Raw genomic sequence first — 17472 nt, forward strand, 5'->3', positions numbered from 1 at the left:
AGGTCTTATGCTAGGCTAATTTGCTGTGTCATAGATTTCTCTATCCAATATATATCCACTTATCGGCATCGCAACAACGGCTTTCATTGATAGTTTCCTAGATCTTTTACTGTGTCACATATTTATCTATCCAATATATCCACTTATTTGCATTGTAGCAACTGCTATTATTGATAGTTTCTCGGATCTTTTTCGCGATAAGTATGCAGTGGAAGACTCATTGATTGTGATGGTATGTTCTCCCTTTCTTAATATGGTCCATTGTTTAAGCAAGTAACTATACTATGTTTGATTTCTTCTTGTCTATCTACACAGATTGCTAAGGGACTAAGACCCATTTTTCTTGGCCTTATATTGTGTGCATCCCATAGTCGTACGTTCTCTATACTTAATGAGTGATTCGTGCCTTTGGAAATATATAAACACTTGGGCCATCACGATGTTATTTGAAATGGTAATTTTTTTTAATTTTGAACTAGAATATCCTGTTTGTAGTAAATTCAATATCAAGTTTTAAGATGCAACATCTCTACCTACTCTTTTCGAAGGATCATCATTACTTTTTCAGCGTTCTTATGTACCTTTAATAGTGTTTAGAATAAAAGGAAACAAAACTGAAAAATAATTCTACATAATTGATGCTCAAGGTGATCAAATTTTTTCTTTATTCACAATTTTTGTTTTGAAAGTCTGGTTGATTACGCATATTGTTTGATTAGATTATAGTTTTAAATTTGATGGAATGCTTGCCTTTATGCACAGAGACTATGCTTTGCATCGGAAGTGAATGGCATCGTTATCCTTCTTCATTTTTTATGCTTTCGTACATTAAGGAAGTTCAATGGATAAATGAAGGATTCAGGGGTCTTCTCCCATATCCTTTTAATTCAAGTTTGGGAGGCATGACAACTACCCCACCTTATTTCAATGACAAGAACAAGGGTTCTCATGGCCAATATGTGTCTATTAATGGGATTTTCAATGTCTTGCTTACCACGCTAATCCTACTTCTGATTGGATTTGCAGCTTCAAGATATCAAACTCTACACCTTCTATATGGAGCTAGATTTGCAAAAGCCATATCCAACTCGAGGAAGTGACTTATTGACATGGGAGGTAGGTGTACCACTTTAGTTCCGCTTTTGACCAAATATCCCTATAAAGATTCATTTGTGTGCTCTTAACAGATCTATTCCTACAACGTTGTTATCTAGGATTAGCATTTATTCACTTAAATGTGATTTATGCACCTATAATTATTCTGGTGAAGTTAGCATTCTATTAAACTAGATTATAACCTTTGCAGAGAACTTATTGGTAACCAAGGACTTTGTGAAGATAGCAAATTTTGGCCTTGCTTGTGAAGTTCATTCGAAGACACCATTAATGAAGAATATTTGTATAATTTATGAATATTTGTGTATTTTTTTTTGTTATTGTCGGTTTTTCATTGTTTCGGAAATCAAATTTGTGCTGTTAAAAAATATACATATTACATCGGTCTTCCACCGCTGCAAAACTGGTGTTATTAACTAATATTACATCGGTCATTTACCGCTGCCAAAACTGGTGTTATTAACATACAATATTACATCGGTTTTACACCGTTGATGAAACGATGTCGTTAAGTGATACTACACTGGTTAATAACCGATTCGAAGACCGGTGTCGTTAAGTGATACTACACCGGTTTTAGCCCGATGTCTAAAATGGCAGACTTTTAACATCGGCTTCATAGACATCGGGCGAAAATGAAATAGACACCGGTGGAAAACCGATGTCTATGAAGGTTTTTGTTGTAGTGCAAGGTCATCACTTTCTTGCCACTCCTTCAAGATGGTAAAAATATAACTAATCTCATGTGCAAAAGTATTGGATGTGACATACAAAGATCCTGAAACTTTTAATGTTAGCTCATAAAAAACTTGCAGTAGAGATGCAAAATGTCTAACATTAGCCCAATCTATACTTGTTGGCTTCCCATCAAAAGTCTTCAGTTCTCTTTTTGGTTTACCATTTGAATCAAATATCATCTCTCCATTCTCATTCAAAATGGTATGTCATTCTACATATTGAAGATCTAATTTAAAACATGGATCTTGTTCATCAAACCTATCAAAAGCTCTTTCAAATTTTTGAGCTGTATTCAACATCAAGAAAGTTGAGTTCCATCTAGTTTGTACATCTAAACATAATGAGTTCTTGCTTTCAATTTTTTTCAATCTCAACACATTCTTTGAACTTGCTTAATCTAGAGGGGGATTGCTTAACATATTTAATTGCATTCCTAACCTTCATCACAGATTGATTTATATCTTTTAAACTATCAGCAACAATCAAATTGATTATATGAGCTACACATCTCATATGAACATATTCTCCCTTCAAAATAGTGGAATCCCAATTAGTCATCTTTTTTCTGAAACTATTGACAGGAACATCATTTGAACTTGCATTATCAACTGTAATTGTGAAAATTCTATCAATTCCCCAACCTCTCAAGCAATTTTCAATGGCTAAACTAATAGTCTCTCCTTTGTGACTTGTAATTGGACAAAAATTGAGAATTCTGTAAATTCCAATTTGTATCAATAAAATGAGCTGTTAGACACATATAGTTGATTTTTTGAATCGATGCCCATGTATCAGTGGTCAAACAAACTCTTTGTGTTGAATCATGCAACAATTTTTTCAATTTTTCCCTTTCTACTGTATATAATTCAACACAATCATGTGCAATCGTCCATCCTGAAGGAATTCGAAACTTTGGACATACCATAGCCATAAATGTTTTAAATCCTTCTCTTTCTACAAATTTGAACGGAAGTTCATCCATGATGATCATTCTAGCTAATGCTTTTCTAGATACATCTTGATCAAATTTCCAAGAAGTTAGAGACACCTCACCCTCTCTTCAACTTTGTAAACTTAATTGTGCTTGAATTGTTTCAACAACATCAAGGTGTTTTTTACATTAGGTAATATGAGATCTCAAACTTGTTGTTCCATTCCTGTATGGATCACAAAAAAAGTCTTTATCATAATATTTGCATTTGGCTTTTATCTCTGATGCATCATTAGTAAACTTTATGAAATGATCCCATACTTCACTTCTTGGTTTCATTGCTTTTCTTTTGGTTGCCTTTCTTTTGGAATCTATAGTAGTTTTTGTTTCCACAGTAGGACCACTTTCAGATTGTGGTGTTGAACAACTATTAGTAATATCCATATTTGATAAATCTCCTTGCTTGATATCAGACAATTACTGATCAGTGATCACAGTTCAATGATTCACAAACACTGTTTACAAAATATTACATGGTGTGATAACACTGTTTAAAATAGAAATAACTAAAATTGAAAGATAAATATGAATTCAACTTATGACTAAGCATGATGTTAATCTAGCTACTATCAAATACTTGAGTTCAACAAAGAATTCATATGCCATACAAAATCAATGATTACTAATTTCAAAATATTGAGTAAGTTAAAAGTAGGTATTACTTACCCACACCGTAGCCCGTAGGGCAGTTGTTGACTACTGTGGTGTGAGCATGAGAGAGCTCTGGAGTTTGGAGGAATGAGCCGGCGGTGAGACTTGAGAGTGTCAGGAAAGTGGTGTTAGTTAGAGCCCTAGAGCCAATCATTTGATGATTGTATGGACTCATTGTATCATATTCTTGTATATTAATAAAGGCATTTGTTTGGTTATTATACTTATTTGTATTAGTGCCAAATTGACTAAGTATAATAGCGTCCTTGAGTAGAAGGTTCATACCTATATCAATCGATTAGTTGAATCGATAGTGAGATGATATAGGGAACACTACTCTAAATCATTCCTAGTCGAGTATTAACATTCAGGGACAATGTTAATGCAATAAGACTAGCATGTAGGTCAGCTCGATGACTTGATCTCACAAGTCATGGATATAGAGATATCATGCTGACACATGGGTATACATTGGAGAATGTATACTGAATGACCCACCATGAGAAAGTATCATGGATCGTTATATGAGTGTCATATACTTTCTCATGTGGCTATTAGTATGACTATTAGTCCTTAGACCTGAAGTCACCATGGATCCCTACATAAGGAGTTATGTACTTTGGTTTCGTCAAACGTCACCCGTAACTGGGTGGACTATAAAGGCGATTACTGGGTATGTAACGAATTATGCAGAGGAATGTGAGTGATGTAGATGGGATCTATCCCTCCCATATGACGGGAGCGACATCGCTATTCTTGATAGAGTGAGACCACGAAGTGCATGGCCATGCCCAAATGAGTCAACATTAGATGTTGAGCTCATTTGATCGAGTGAGTCTACTTGGAGTTCAAGATTTAGATTGATTAGAGGATGACACGGTCTATGCCTCACATTAATCAATCTAGATGTCTAGGATAGAAGGACACTTGTCACATATTGTGAGGAGTCATAATTAGTAGTCACAAGGTGATGTTGGATCTCAACATTCTTGTAACTTGGGTAGCAATGATGTATTGCTAGATCGCTCATTGTTTATGTTTCTAAAGGAGTTTAGAAACATTGCCAATGTTACAAGAACCTATTGGGTCACACACAAAGAACAAGTGGATGGAGATTAGGTTCATATGATGAACCAATTGGATTAGGTTCATGTGATGAACCAATTGGATTAGGTTCATGTGATGAACCAAATTGGATTAAGAGTAATCCAAATTGGTCTAATTGAGTTAGACTCAAGTTGATTCATGTGTTCAATGAGTCTAATTTGGATTATGACTCATTGAATCAATTTAATTAAATGAATTAGATTCATTATATTAAGTTGGCTTGAATCAAATGGTTAGATTAGATCAACCATGAGAGAGATTTGGTCAAGTTTGACTTGATTTGAGAAGGAAGATCAAAGGTCAATTTTGAATTGACCTTTTGCCACCTCATTTGTGAGTTGGCATAAGGTGGACCATTGATGATGCTCCACATCATCATGGTTGCACATGTGTGTGACACCTCATGGAGGTTACAAATCCCCTCTTTAATGGCCACATTAAATGGGAAGGGGGTTACACACACATGAAGGAGAGTGAATGCAATTCATTCTCATTCATTCCATCTTCTTCCTCCTTAGCTCTCTCTTGCTTTCTCCTCTCTTTTGGTCGTGGGTTCCATGAAGGGAGAGAAGGTGGTTGAGTTGTATTCCAAGAGAAGAAAGAAAGGGTGAAGGTCACAAAAGAGGAGACTACTTCTTGAGTGTAAGAGTTTCCTTTCTTCTTTCTTTTTCCCTCCATTTAAATCCTATCCGAGAGCTCTAGAAAGTGCTAGCACACTTGGGGCTCTCTTCTCCATCCTTTGAGTGTGAGAGACACTCCTTGTTCGTGTGGATATCACTAGAGAAGTATCTACCTTGATACTTTGGAGATCCGACAAGTACCTTGGACGAGCGGGATTTTGCAAGGGCACGCATCGAAGGTAAAATGATTTTTCCTTTGTAGATCTACTGTAGATCGTAGTATAAAACTCGTATTTATGTTTTCGAAATTTTTCCTTGCACGGATCTACGGCTTTGGGTGATTCGGGGTTTCCGCGACGCGAAAAGCGGTTTTCGCGGCCCGAAAAACCCAACAGTGGTAAGTCATAAGCATGTTTATTCGTTTTATTTTTATGAAAAATAAAACCTTCTGTGATTTTCTGTAAAAATTAGTTTTTTATGATTTTATGGGTAATTTTTCCGTAGAAGCGAAGCACAAGTGTCTCGGCACTTGTAGGCTTCGGCTACCGGAAAGATCTTTCAAAACCGGCTTCGTTTTGCCCCAAATCCATTTGGGACAGCGGGCTTGGGTGTCATTAGATCGCAAAGGAGCAACTCACGATGGTTAATTCGTGGGTAGGGGTACTGCCCCTAACCCCGCAAGGGGATTTGCTCCGTGATCGCACCCGAAATCGCTAAAAACGAACCCGCCGGGAAGATTTTTCCGAAACGGCAATGTCTCGACCCAAATCGTTTTGGGACAGCGGGTTTAGGCGCTATTGGATCGCAAAGGAACCCTCGCGATGGTTAGATCGCGGGTAGGGGCGATGCCCCTGGGCCCTGCAAGGGGATCCGTTCCGCGATTACGCCCGAAACCGCTAAACGGGACCGCCGGGAAATTTTATTCGTAAAATTGTAAAAATTAATTTTAAAATTATAGAAAATTATGAAAAATATATAATTTTGAATTATATATTAATTTGTGATAGTCATGGCCCAAAGCCCAATATGATTGGTTGTGTTGTAATTCTTAATACGGCCTGCGTACCGTTATGTGTTTGCGAGTGTTGTATTATATTCGCGACCTGCGCGTCGTGCCTTCTCTTATTTTCTTTTTGTAAATTAGATTTAGACTCGAATGTAACTCGAGTTTCAAATTGTAATGTACAAATTGGAGCGGTGGAGGGTCCACACGAGACGGAGTTCCGAGGCGGGCACGAGCAACACAAGGTGGTCAAAGGGAGTAGCTTGAAGAAGCTGTTGACCCTAGGTTGACCAATCGATCTTCTCATTGGCTTGAGAAGATCGTAGTAGGGCCAAGACTAAATCACAAATAGATTAATTAATTGCTTGTGTATGTGATGCATATTTAATAAGTAGTTAATTAATTAGTGCCTAACGATTAGATTAGATCTAAGTCGTGCACATGATGCACCCTTGCGATTAGATTAGATCTAAGTCGTGCACAAGATGCATCCCTTCTCGATTAGATTAGATCTCAATCGACTCAACTCTAATGCCTAACCGTGTCGTGATACCTATCACTACCTCGATCACATGTATTGTTGAATCTGCCAAAGCAGAGCAATACATATTATCTTGGTAGGGTACGGAGGGACAATCTTGGTCCCGTCTATCAACGCATGGGTGAATACAAACTCAATTAGATTGAGTATTCATAGTTACTCGGTTGGATCGAGTCAACTATAGGCATTCTTCCAATAGTTGGAAAGATAGGTCAATATCACATATATATTAACTCTCGGGCGTATTAGCCAAAGCTAACTCGAGTTCTAATATAAATGCGGATATTGATTCTATAAACAAGAGTTGCATAGAGATGTAATTGGTAATCGTTACCTACCGATCATACTAAGCCTTGGGCGTATTAGCCAAAGCTAACTCAAGGGTTAGAATGATGTGGATCTTGTCCCACAAGAATTATAGAATTCAGTGGGAGCATCATTTAATTAAAGGCCTAATTAAATGATTTTAAAGAATATGATACTTATTTCTGCATTTATTTCTGTTGTAGAATTGTCATGACGTCGAATACGAACATTTTCTCCCTGCGATCTGTCCTTAAGAAGGACAAGCTCAACGGAGTAAATTTCCTGGACTGGTACAGGAACTTGAGAATAGTTCTCACCCAAGAACGTAAACTGTACGTTCCTCCTGCCACTGCCACGCGAGCTGACCGGGATACTTACAAGAAGCATCAAGATGACGCATTAGATGTGTCTTGTCTTATGCTCGCGACCATGAACTCTGAGCTTCAGAAGCAACATGAGTTGATGGGCGCTTACGATATGGTTAAGCATCTTTGTCACCTATATCAAGGACAAGCAAGGCACTGGAAGAGGAACTCCAAAGAATACCTGGAAGATCTTAAGAAGAAGAGAAATAAGATTTCTACTTCAGGTATACATGTTATAGAAGTCAACCTCTCTATTTCTTCATCGTGGGTATTAGATACCGGATGTACTTCGCATAATGTACAAGCGCTGAGGAATAGCAGGGCATTGACGAAGGGTGAGATAGACCTACAAGTAGGCAATGGAGCACGAGTTGCTGCTATTGCTGTAGGAACTTATCATCTATCTCTTCCTTCTGGGCTTGTACTAGAATTAGATGATTGTTGTTATGTTCCTGCCTTGACTAAGAACATTATATTAGTTTCTTGTTTGGATAAGAAAGGATTCTCGTTTATAATAAAGAACAAATGTTGTTCTGTCTATTTAAACGATATGTTCTATTGTAGTGCACCTCTGATAAACGGACTCTATATTCTAGACCTCGAGAGCCCTATCTATAACGTAAATACCAAGAGGTTCAAGTCTAATAACATGAACCAAACCTACCTTTGGCACTGTCGCTTAGGTCATATAAATGACAAGCGCTTATCCCAACTCCATAAGGATGGTTTGTTGGACTCATTTGATTTTGAATCATATGAGATATGCGAGTCATGCCTACGAGGCAAGATGACCAAGACTCCCTTTAGTGGGCACAGCGAGAGAGTGACTGATTTGTTAGGACTCATACATAGTGATGTATGTGGCCCTTTCAATGTCGCTGCTAGAGACGGTTATAGGTATTTCATCACATTTACTGATGACTTCAGTAGATACGGTTATGTGTACTTGATGACACATAAGTCCGAATCCTTTGAAAAGTTCAAAGAATTCAAGAATGAAGTACAGAACCAGCTTGGCAAGAGTATTAAGATACTTCGATCCGATCGAGGTGGTGAATACTTAAGCCATGAGTTTCGTGACTACTTAGCTGAGTGTGGGATTTTATCTCAACTCACTCCTCCTGGAACACCACATTGGAATGGTGTATCTGAAAGGAGGAATCGTACCTTATTAGATATGGTACGGTCTATGATGAGTCACACAGATCTTCCGACATACCTCTGGGGTTATGCTCTAGACATGGCAGCTTTCATTCTCAACCGAGTTCCATCCAAGGCCGTGATAAAGACACCATATAGGATATGGACTGGGAGAGATGCCCAGGTGTCTTTCATGAGGATTTGGGGTTGTGAGGCTTACGTACGACGTCAAGTCTCAGACAAATTAGGACCCAAATCCGACAAGTGCTATTTCATCGGATATCCCAAGGAAACTAAGGGATATTACTTCTACATTCCCAGTCAGCACAAGGTAGTTGTGGCAAAGACTGGGGTCTTTCTAGAAAGGGATTTTGTTTCTAGAAAGACTAGTGGGAGCACGTTCGATCTTGAACAATAGCACTAATGCCTCGATGGAAATTGAACCGGAACCACAAAGTGTTGTGGATGATGTTGTTCCACAAGGAGTTGAGGAACAACAACCGGTTCAAGTAGACATACCTCTTCGCAGGTCTGATAGGGTATGTCGTCAGCCTGAGAGATACTCTTTTCTCTTGTCTGACCATGATGACATTGTGCTCATAGAGGATGAGCCTACCACCTATCAGGAAGCTGTGATGAGACCAGATTCCGAGAAATGGCTAGAGGCCATGAGATCCGAGATGGAATCCATGTACACGAACCAAGTATGGACTTTGGTTGATCCACCTGAAGGGGTAAAACCCATTGGGTGCAAGTGGGTCTTTAAGAGAAAGACTGACATGGATGGACTTATCTATAAGGGTCGCTTGGTAGCTAAAGGTTTCAAGCAGATTCATGGTATTGACTATGATGAAACCTTTTCTCCAGTAGCGATGTTTAAGTCCATTCGGATCATGCTTGCTATTGCAGCTTACCACGATTACGAGATCTGGCAGATGGATGTCAAAACCGCGTTTCTGAATGGAAACCTACTCGAGGATGTGTACATGACACAACCTGAGGGTTTTGTAGATCCACAGCATACTAGCAGAGTACGCAAGCTGCATAAAGCAAGCTTCTCGGAGCTGGAATCTTCGATTCGATGATGCGATCAAACAGTTTGGTTTCATCAAGAACGAAGATGAACCTTGTGTCTACAAGAAGGTTGTAGGGGACATAGTTGTCTTCCTCATATTGTATGTGGATGACATACTACTCATTGGGAAGGACATCCCTATGCTTCAGTCTATCAAGACCTGGCTAGGGAGTTGCTTCTCGATGAAGGACTTAGGTGAGGCATCCCACATTCTTGGGATACAGATCTATAGAGATAGATCTAAGAGATTGCTTGGCCTAAGTCAGAGTACATACATTGACAAGGTACTCCTTCGGTTTGCCATGCAGAATTCCAAGAAGGGATTTTTGCCGATGTCACATGGCGTGAGTCATTCGAAGACTCAAGGTCCCTCTTCTAGAGAGGAGAGAGATCGCATGGATCAGATCCCTTATGCCTCAGCCATAGGATCGATCATGTATGCCATGCTATGTACTCGACCTGATGTCTCGTATGCTTTGAGCATGACGAGCAGATACCAGTCAAATCCAGGTGAAAGTCACTGGATAGCGGTCAAGAATATTCTTAAGTACTTAAGAAGGACTAAAGAATATTTCTTGATATATGGAGGCAATGATGAGCTAACTGTAAAGGGTTACAGTGATGCTAGCTTCCAGACCGATCAGGATTATTACCGATCGCAGTTAGGGTTCGTGTTTTGCTTAAATGGTGGTGGTGTGAGCTGGAAGAGTTCGAAGCAGGACACAGTAGCTGATTCTACAACAGAGGCCGAGTATATTGCTGCATCAGAGGCAGCAAAGGAGGCAGTTTGGATCCACAAGTTCATCACTGAACTTGGGGTGGTTCCTAGCATCGCTGATCCAGTTGAGCTCTATTGTGACAACAATGGAGCTATAGCACAGGCGAAGGAACCTCGCTCACACCAGCGGACCAAGCACATACTACGGCGCTTCCATCTCATTCGAGAGATTATCGATAGAGGAGATGTGAAGATTTGCAGAGTACCTACAGAGGCTAACATCGCAGATCCCTTGACCAAGGCTTTGGCACAGAGAAAGCATGATGGTCACACTAGGTCATTAGGCCTTAGAGCCTATACTGATTGGCACTAGTGCTAGTGGGAGATTGTTAGTTAGAGCCCTAGAGCCAATCATTTGATGATTGTATGGACTCATTGTATCATATTCTTGTATATTAATAAAGGCATTTGTTTGGTTATTATACTTATTTGTATTAGTGCCAAACAGACTAAGTATAATAACGTCCTTGAGTAGAAGGTTCATACCTATATCAATCGATTAGTTGAATCGATAGTGAGATGATATAGGGAACACTACTCTAAATCATTCCTAGTCAAGTATTAACATTCAGGGACAATGTTAATGCAATAAGACTAGCATGTAGGTCAGCTCGATGACTTGATCTCACAAGTCATGGATATAGAGATATCATGCTGACACATGGGTATACATTGGAGAATGTATACTGAATGACCCGCCATGAGAAAGTATCATAGATCGTTATATGAGTGTCATATACTTTCTCATGTGGCTATTAGTATGACTATTAGTCCTTAGACCTGAAGTCACCATGGATCCCTACATAAGGAGTTATGTACTTTAGTTTCGTCAAACGTCACCCGTAACTGGGTGGATTATAAAGACGATTACTGGGTATGTAACGAATTATGCAGAGGGATGTGAGTGATGTAGATGGGATCTATCCCTCCCATATGACGGGAGCGACATCGCTATTCTTGATAGAGTGAGACCACGAAGTGCATGGCCATGCCCAAATGAGTCAACATTAGATGTTGATCTCATTTGATCGAGTGAGTCTACTTGGAGTTCAAGATTTAGATTGATTAGAGGATGACACGGTCTATGCCTCACATTAATCAATCTAGATGTCTAGGATAGAAGGACGCTTGTCACATATTGTGAGGAGTCACAATTAGTAGTCACAAGGTGATGTTGGATCTCAACATTCTTCTAACTTGGGTAGCAATGATGTATTGCTAGATGCCGCTCATTGCTTATGTTTCTAAAGGAGTTTAGAAACATTGCCAACGTTACAAGAACCTATTGGGTCACACACAAAGAACAAGTGGATGGAGATTAGGTTCATATGATGAACCAATTGGATTAGGTTCATGTGATGAACCAATTGGATTAGGTTCATGTGATGAACCAAATTGGATTAAGAGTAATCCAAATTGGGTTAATTGAGTTAGACTCAAGTTGATTCATGTGTTCAATGAGTCTAATTTGGATTATGACTCATTGAATCAATTTAATTAAATGAATTAGATTCATTATATTAAGTTGGCTTGAATCAAATGGTTAGATTAGATCAACCATGAGAGAGATTTGGTCAAGTTTGACTTGATTTGAGAAGGAAGATCAAAGGTCAATTTTGAATTGACCTTTTGCCACCTCATTTGTGAGTTGGCATAAGGTGGACCATTGATGATGCTCCACATCATCATGGTTGCACATGTGTGTGACACCTCATGGAGGTTATAAATCCCCTCTTTAATGGCCACATTAAATGGGAAGGGGGTTACACACACATGAAGGAGAGTGAATGCAATTCATTCTCATTCATTCCATCTTCTTCCTCCTTAGCTCTCTCTTGCTTTCTCCTCTCTTTTGGTCGTGGGTTCCATGAAGGGAGAGAAGGTGGTTGAGTTGTATTCCAAGAGAAGAAAGAAAGGGTGAAGGTCACAAAAGAGGAGACTACTTCTTGAGTGTAAGAGTTTCCTTTCTTCTTTCTTTTTCCCTCCATTTAAATCCTATCCGAGAGCTCTAGAAAGTGCTAGCACACTTGGGGCTCTCTTCTCCATCCTTTGAGTGTGAGAGACACTCCTTGTTCGTGTGGATATCACTAGAGAAGTATCTACCTTGATACTTTGGAGATCCGACAAGTACCTTGGACGAGCGGGATTTTGCAAGGGCACGCATCGAAGGTAAAATGGTTTTTCCTTTGTAGATCTACTGTAGATCGTAGTATAAAACTCGTATTTGTTTTGAGAATGCGGATCTCTGGCTTTGGGGGATTGAGCCGACGGTGAGACTTGAAAGTGTCAGACAAGTGGAGGGCTGAGCAGTGAGCAGGGAGGAACACAGAGAGAGCAATGGGAGGATGGAGGGCTGCTGAGCAGTGAGCAGGAAGGACCGGCGGAGAGATCGGCGAAAGGAGGAAGGGCTGAGCAATGAGCAAGAAGGGCGAGGAGATGCTCGGAGAAGGAAGGAGGGATGGCTAGAGAACTGGCGGAGATTTGGACTCGCTCGTCAACGAGAGGAAGGAGGACTGCCGACTGTGTGAGCGGCGAAGGAGGGAGTCGTGCGAGGTGCGACTCGTGCGGAGAGACGAGAGGATTAGGGATTTTAGGGTTTAGTTGTGATTAAAGCCCGGTTCAAGTTCAGTTTTTTCAGTTTAACCGAATAACAAAGGTGAAAACTGAACCCGAACAGATTAACCTGAAATAACCGATTTATAAAACTGAATTAATCGAAATTCTGAATTAACCGAACCGAAATTAAAATATCGATCGATTTATTCGATTCGATCGGTTTAATCGAGATTTTTCTCACCCCTGTGTGGGAGCATCAACTCGCCTAGCGCATTCATCTCTTCACTGTCTGTCAGTGTCCGTTTCTTCTGCAGTACCTTAGAGTGGCAAGATAAGTCATAACTTAGACCAACCACTCCCTGTTCCTTGCTAAGGCCTATGGACCTACACATCGACCATCTTTGTGTCATTTCATACGGCCACCGTCACTTTCTGGGACCAATCATGTTGTTGCCAGCCACGTTCTTTGTACCAAACCATTTTTCTTTCGCTTTGATCACGTTACTTCTTAAATTTCAACTTTTAGATAATTATAAATTTAAATATGAAAATTTTAAAAGGCTGGTGATGCAGAAATATTAACTTGAGATATATAATTTTTAATTAGATGGACTCACACTATATTAAATTGACATTCGTTTATAGATCTATACTATAATTGATTATTAGATGTAAACTATAATAGTTTAATTTTAAATTAAAAAATATCATTTAAAATAATTTTTTAGATATTCCGAATAATTTAGTCCTTTATATTAATGTTGTTTTCATTTTTTAAGTAGTTAGAGTTTTGAAATCATTTAAATATTTATTTAGTTGATGTTAGGACACTATATTTATTTTGAATTAATATTTTTGGATTAAAATTAGAGACGGTTTCTTTATGTTTGATGATTTATTATGTCATCTTTGAAAATTATGTTAAACTAGGTTACAAAATAATTGTTATTATATCCGACGTTAACGCACCTAGCATTTAGATTTTACAAAGGACGTCCTTATTTTTCATTTTACCTTTCTCGTCAATTATTATGATATATTAATATTCAAATAACAATACTATTTGTGGTACAAGATTTCAATGAATAGTACAATTTAACACGGTAATGATGGTGCATTTTAAAAATTAATACTCCTTTGATTATGTATAATTTTAAAATCAGCACCACTAAAAATAAAAAATAAATAGTTTCTTTCATAAATTTAAAAGTTGAGTATGATTTTTAAGAATTTAACATTTTTAAATATATATATTTTTTCGATCAATTACCGTGCAAACTTTGTTTCGTAGGAGCGGCGAGAGAGTGGAGTATGAATAGAAGGGGAAGAAAACATGTGGCATGCATTGCTTGTCCTTTTCAAAAGATTCATTGGTAGAAGGTAAAAGTTTCATGCTTGATCTTCTAATTAGTGTTTGTAAAACTTTGTGGGGTCTTTTTCTTTTGTTGTTTGCCATTGTCCTGCCTCTGTGGAAAGGACACATTTTTTTAAGTGATAAGATCGAGATGGTCCAAACTTTGAGTCGGAATGAATTATGGGCACCGCAATTGAAGTGGAATCGCATGTGGCATGGTGAGAGGAGGCAAAAATGATAGGCAATTGCCACTCAATTATTATTTTTGCTTTTCCCGTCCTGTTGCATTGACACTTGCGTCTCAACAACTGATATGCATTTACCACATGTTTAGCGTAGGGACGAGTAGTTTCCTTGGAGTGTTAAATAAGGCTTGATGATTTTTTGTATCGTGTTCGTGTCATTTTTAAATAAAGTTATTTAATGTTCAAAAGATTAAACATTAAGTTTGATAAATAATTTTAGTCCGAGGCTTGATGATATTGCTAGAATCGTTTTTCTAAAAGTTGATGTAAACTTTATAATTTATTACAAAGAGATTGAGTTTGATAAATAATTTAGTCTTTGCAATATTTAATTGTGAAATGTAATTAATATGGACATATGCCACGTATATAATTTAAAATGGTTTTTGGACAGTAAAAAAACTAAGATTACTAAAAATTATTTTGTAAAACCTTTAGCAAATGAGGAATATGTGGATGTGAGACCTTTGTACATATGTGAAAGATCCGAAGGTAAATCTTTTGACATACAAGGTGAGACATCTTGGCAGAGAAAAAAAACTTAAAAGTGAAGCCTCTTGGAAGATGCGAAGGTAATGTCTATTAACAAACCAGAGACAAGGACTCTTGGCAAATAGAATTTTATAATGATTCATATATGAGAGCTTACAAGTGAGCTACATTTTATTGGTACAATCATGCTCTTAAGAATGTGATTTTGATGTTTAGGTAAAGTTTAAATTCAAATGATATTATGATTTCTCACATGTGTGTCTAGTGTGAAAATGGAGAATAGGTTGCCATATGTTGCAAGTGTAATAATGAAACTCCAAGTAGATCAATCTTGTTGGATCAAGAGAGGTGTGATGAATCCTAGAGGGAGAGGGGGTAAATAGTGATCGTATATACAAATGCTAGCTCTTGGTAATACTTTAGCAAGGTTAGAAAAATAAGTTAAGCAACAAAATATAAAATATAAAATACGCACTTAACAATTCCAAAGATGTTTACATGGTTTGACAACCCCAGATGTTTCTACTTTTCACAATTTATGATTTTTCATTTGATCACTCTCAAAAAATCACTATATTTTTCTTTTGATGTGCATAGGTTATATATTTTTAGACATTGTTTGACACATATTTACTTGTATTTCATAGATATAATTTATATTTATTGCACCCTATTTCATTATAATGTCTTAATTCCATTCTATTTATTTTAAGATATGCTCTTTACTTATTTTGATTGATAGGATGCAATTTGGAATAAAGAATAGAGCAGAAAAAGACTCAACACGGGTTAGCCGAACACATGAAACATGCATGAAGGAAAAGGTTTTCAAAAGACTTTCTGATGCGAATCCAAAGAGAAAGATATCTCAAGAACCCATAACGAATGGAAGAAGAAAGAAAGAACTAAATCGATAAGATTGATGAAAAAAAACCTTGACCCAATGCTTAGGAAAGCATGAACCTTGGTCCAGAAGATGGTAGACGCCACAATCTTGGGATGGAGGTTGATAAGTCTTCGAACATCATAAGGAAATGCCTTGATAAGTTCTAATTCAATGAAGAACCAACAAGTGAGAGTCTCACCGTGCTTTAGACTAAAAAATTTGTCAAAGATACATGTCTGGTCGTCACCCCCTTTATTTATAGCTATAAGGTGACTAAAAAATCCTAAAAGGCTAAAAGAAAGTCCATTTAGTAAAGACCTATGTAGACTACTTAGCCATTTTAAGCTTATGGCTTTATTACAACCCAAATAAAAGTAGAAATTGAGTCTAAATTAAGCCTACATATCCCTACTACATAGACATGAGACTTAAGTGCTAATTAAGCTCATATAAGGCTTGAATTAAGTTGACTATGCCGAATGACTTACTCTTGGTCAAACCTTCTTCAATGGTAGTTTTGGCCTTCACATCTTCAATTAGCATTAAGTGCTTCCTTCATCTTTCTAGCCTTAACCCTTGTAATTGCGCCTTCATTGATGCATAATGGATCATCATTAACATCTAGAGTGGGTTGACCATGATCCATATCATCCCCCTTTCCCCAAAAGGATTCGTCCTCGAATATTGATAACCTACATCAAAGGGAGAAAGATCAGAAACATTAAATGTGACACTCACATTATACTGACCTGGTAAGTCAAGCTTGTATGCATTATCATTGATTCTAGCAATGACTTGAAATAGATCATCTTTTCGTGGATGCAACTTAGTATGATGTTTATTAGGGAACCTTTTCTTCCTCATATGAACCCAAACCCAATCTCCGGGTTCAAATATCACTTTCTTTCGTCCCCTGTTGGCTTGTGTAGCATATTGTTCAGTCCTCTTTTTAATTTGCAATCATAATTTTTCATGCAGTTGCCTTACAAACTCAGCTTTCCTGGTACCATTTAAACTGCCATGCTCAGAGACAGGCAAATGTGACAAATCTAAAGGAGTTAAAGGGTTGAACCAAGATGAACAATTAGTAGTAGAATGCACAGATCTATTATAAGCAAATTCAACATGTGGTAAGCAATCTTCCCAACCTTTTAAATTCTTTTGAATGATAGCTCTCAATAAAGTAGATAAAGTTCGATTTACTACCTCAGTTTGTCCATCTGTTTGTGGATGACAAGTTGTAGAAAACAAAAGCTTTGTTCCCAATTTTGCCCATAGTGTCTTCCAAAAGTAGCTTAGGAACTTTGCATCACGATCTAAAACTATGCTCCTCGGTACTCCATGAAGCTGCACAATCTCCCTAAAAAATAGATCCACAATATGGTTAGCATCATCTATTTTCCTACAAGGAATAAAATGAGCAATTTTAGAAAATCTGTCCATAATAACAAAAATAGAATCCATAACTCGTTTAGACCTTGGTAGTCCTACAACAAAGTCAATGGAAA

The 17472-nt window shown here is 37.9% G+C and overlaps 2 long non-coding RNA genes across 2 annotated transcripts; both read left to right on the forward strand.

Moving 5' to 3' along the window:
- Window positions 1-198: 198 nt before the first annotated feature.
- LOC122053866 lies at window positions 199-1387 on the forward strand. Its single transcript, XR_006132414.1, has 4 exons — window positions 199-232; window positions 316-454; window positions 763-1116; window positions 1307-1387. It is a non-coding gene; the product is annotated as an uncharacterized LOC122053866 (long non-coding RNA).
- Window positions 1388-12537: 11150 nt separating this feature from the next.
- Window positions 12538-17068, forward strand: LOC122053867. Its single transcript, XR_006132415.1, has 3 exons — window positions 12538-12600; window positions 14279-14367; window positions 16943-17068. It is a non-coding gene; the product is annotated as an uncharacterized LOC122053867 (long non-coding RNA).
- Window positions 17069-17472: the final 404 nt, after the last annotated feature.

The sequence above is a fragment of the Zingiber officinale genome, chromosome 3A (genome assembly GCF_018446385.1).
Source record: "Zingiber officinale cultivar Zhangliang chromosome 3A, Zo_v1.1, whole genome shotgun sequence".
Taxonomy (NCBI): Eukaryota; Viridiplantae; Streptophyta; class Magnoliopsida; order Zingiberales; family Zingiberaceae; genus Zingiber; species Zingiber officinale.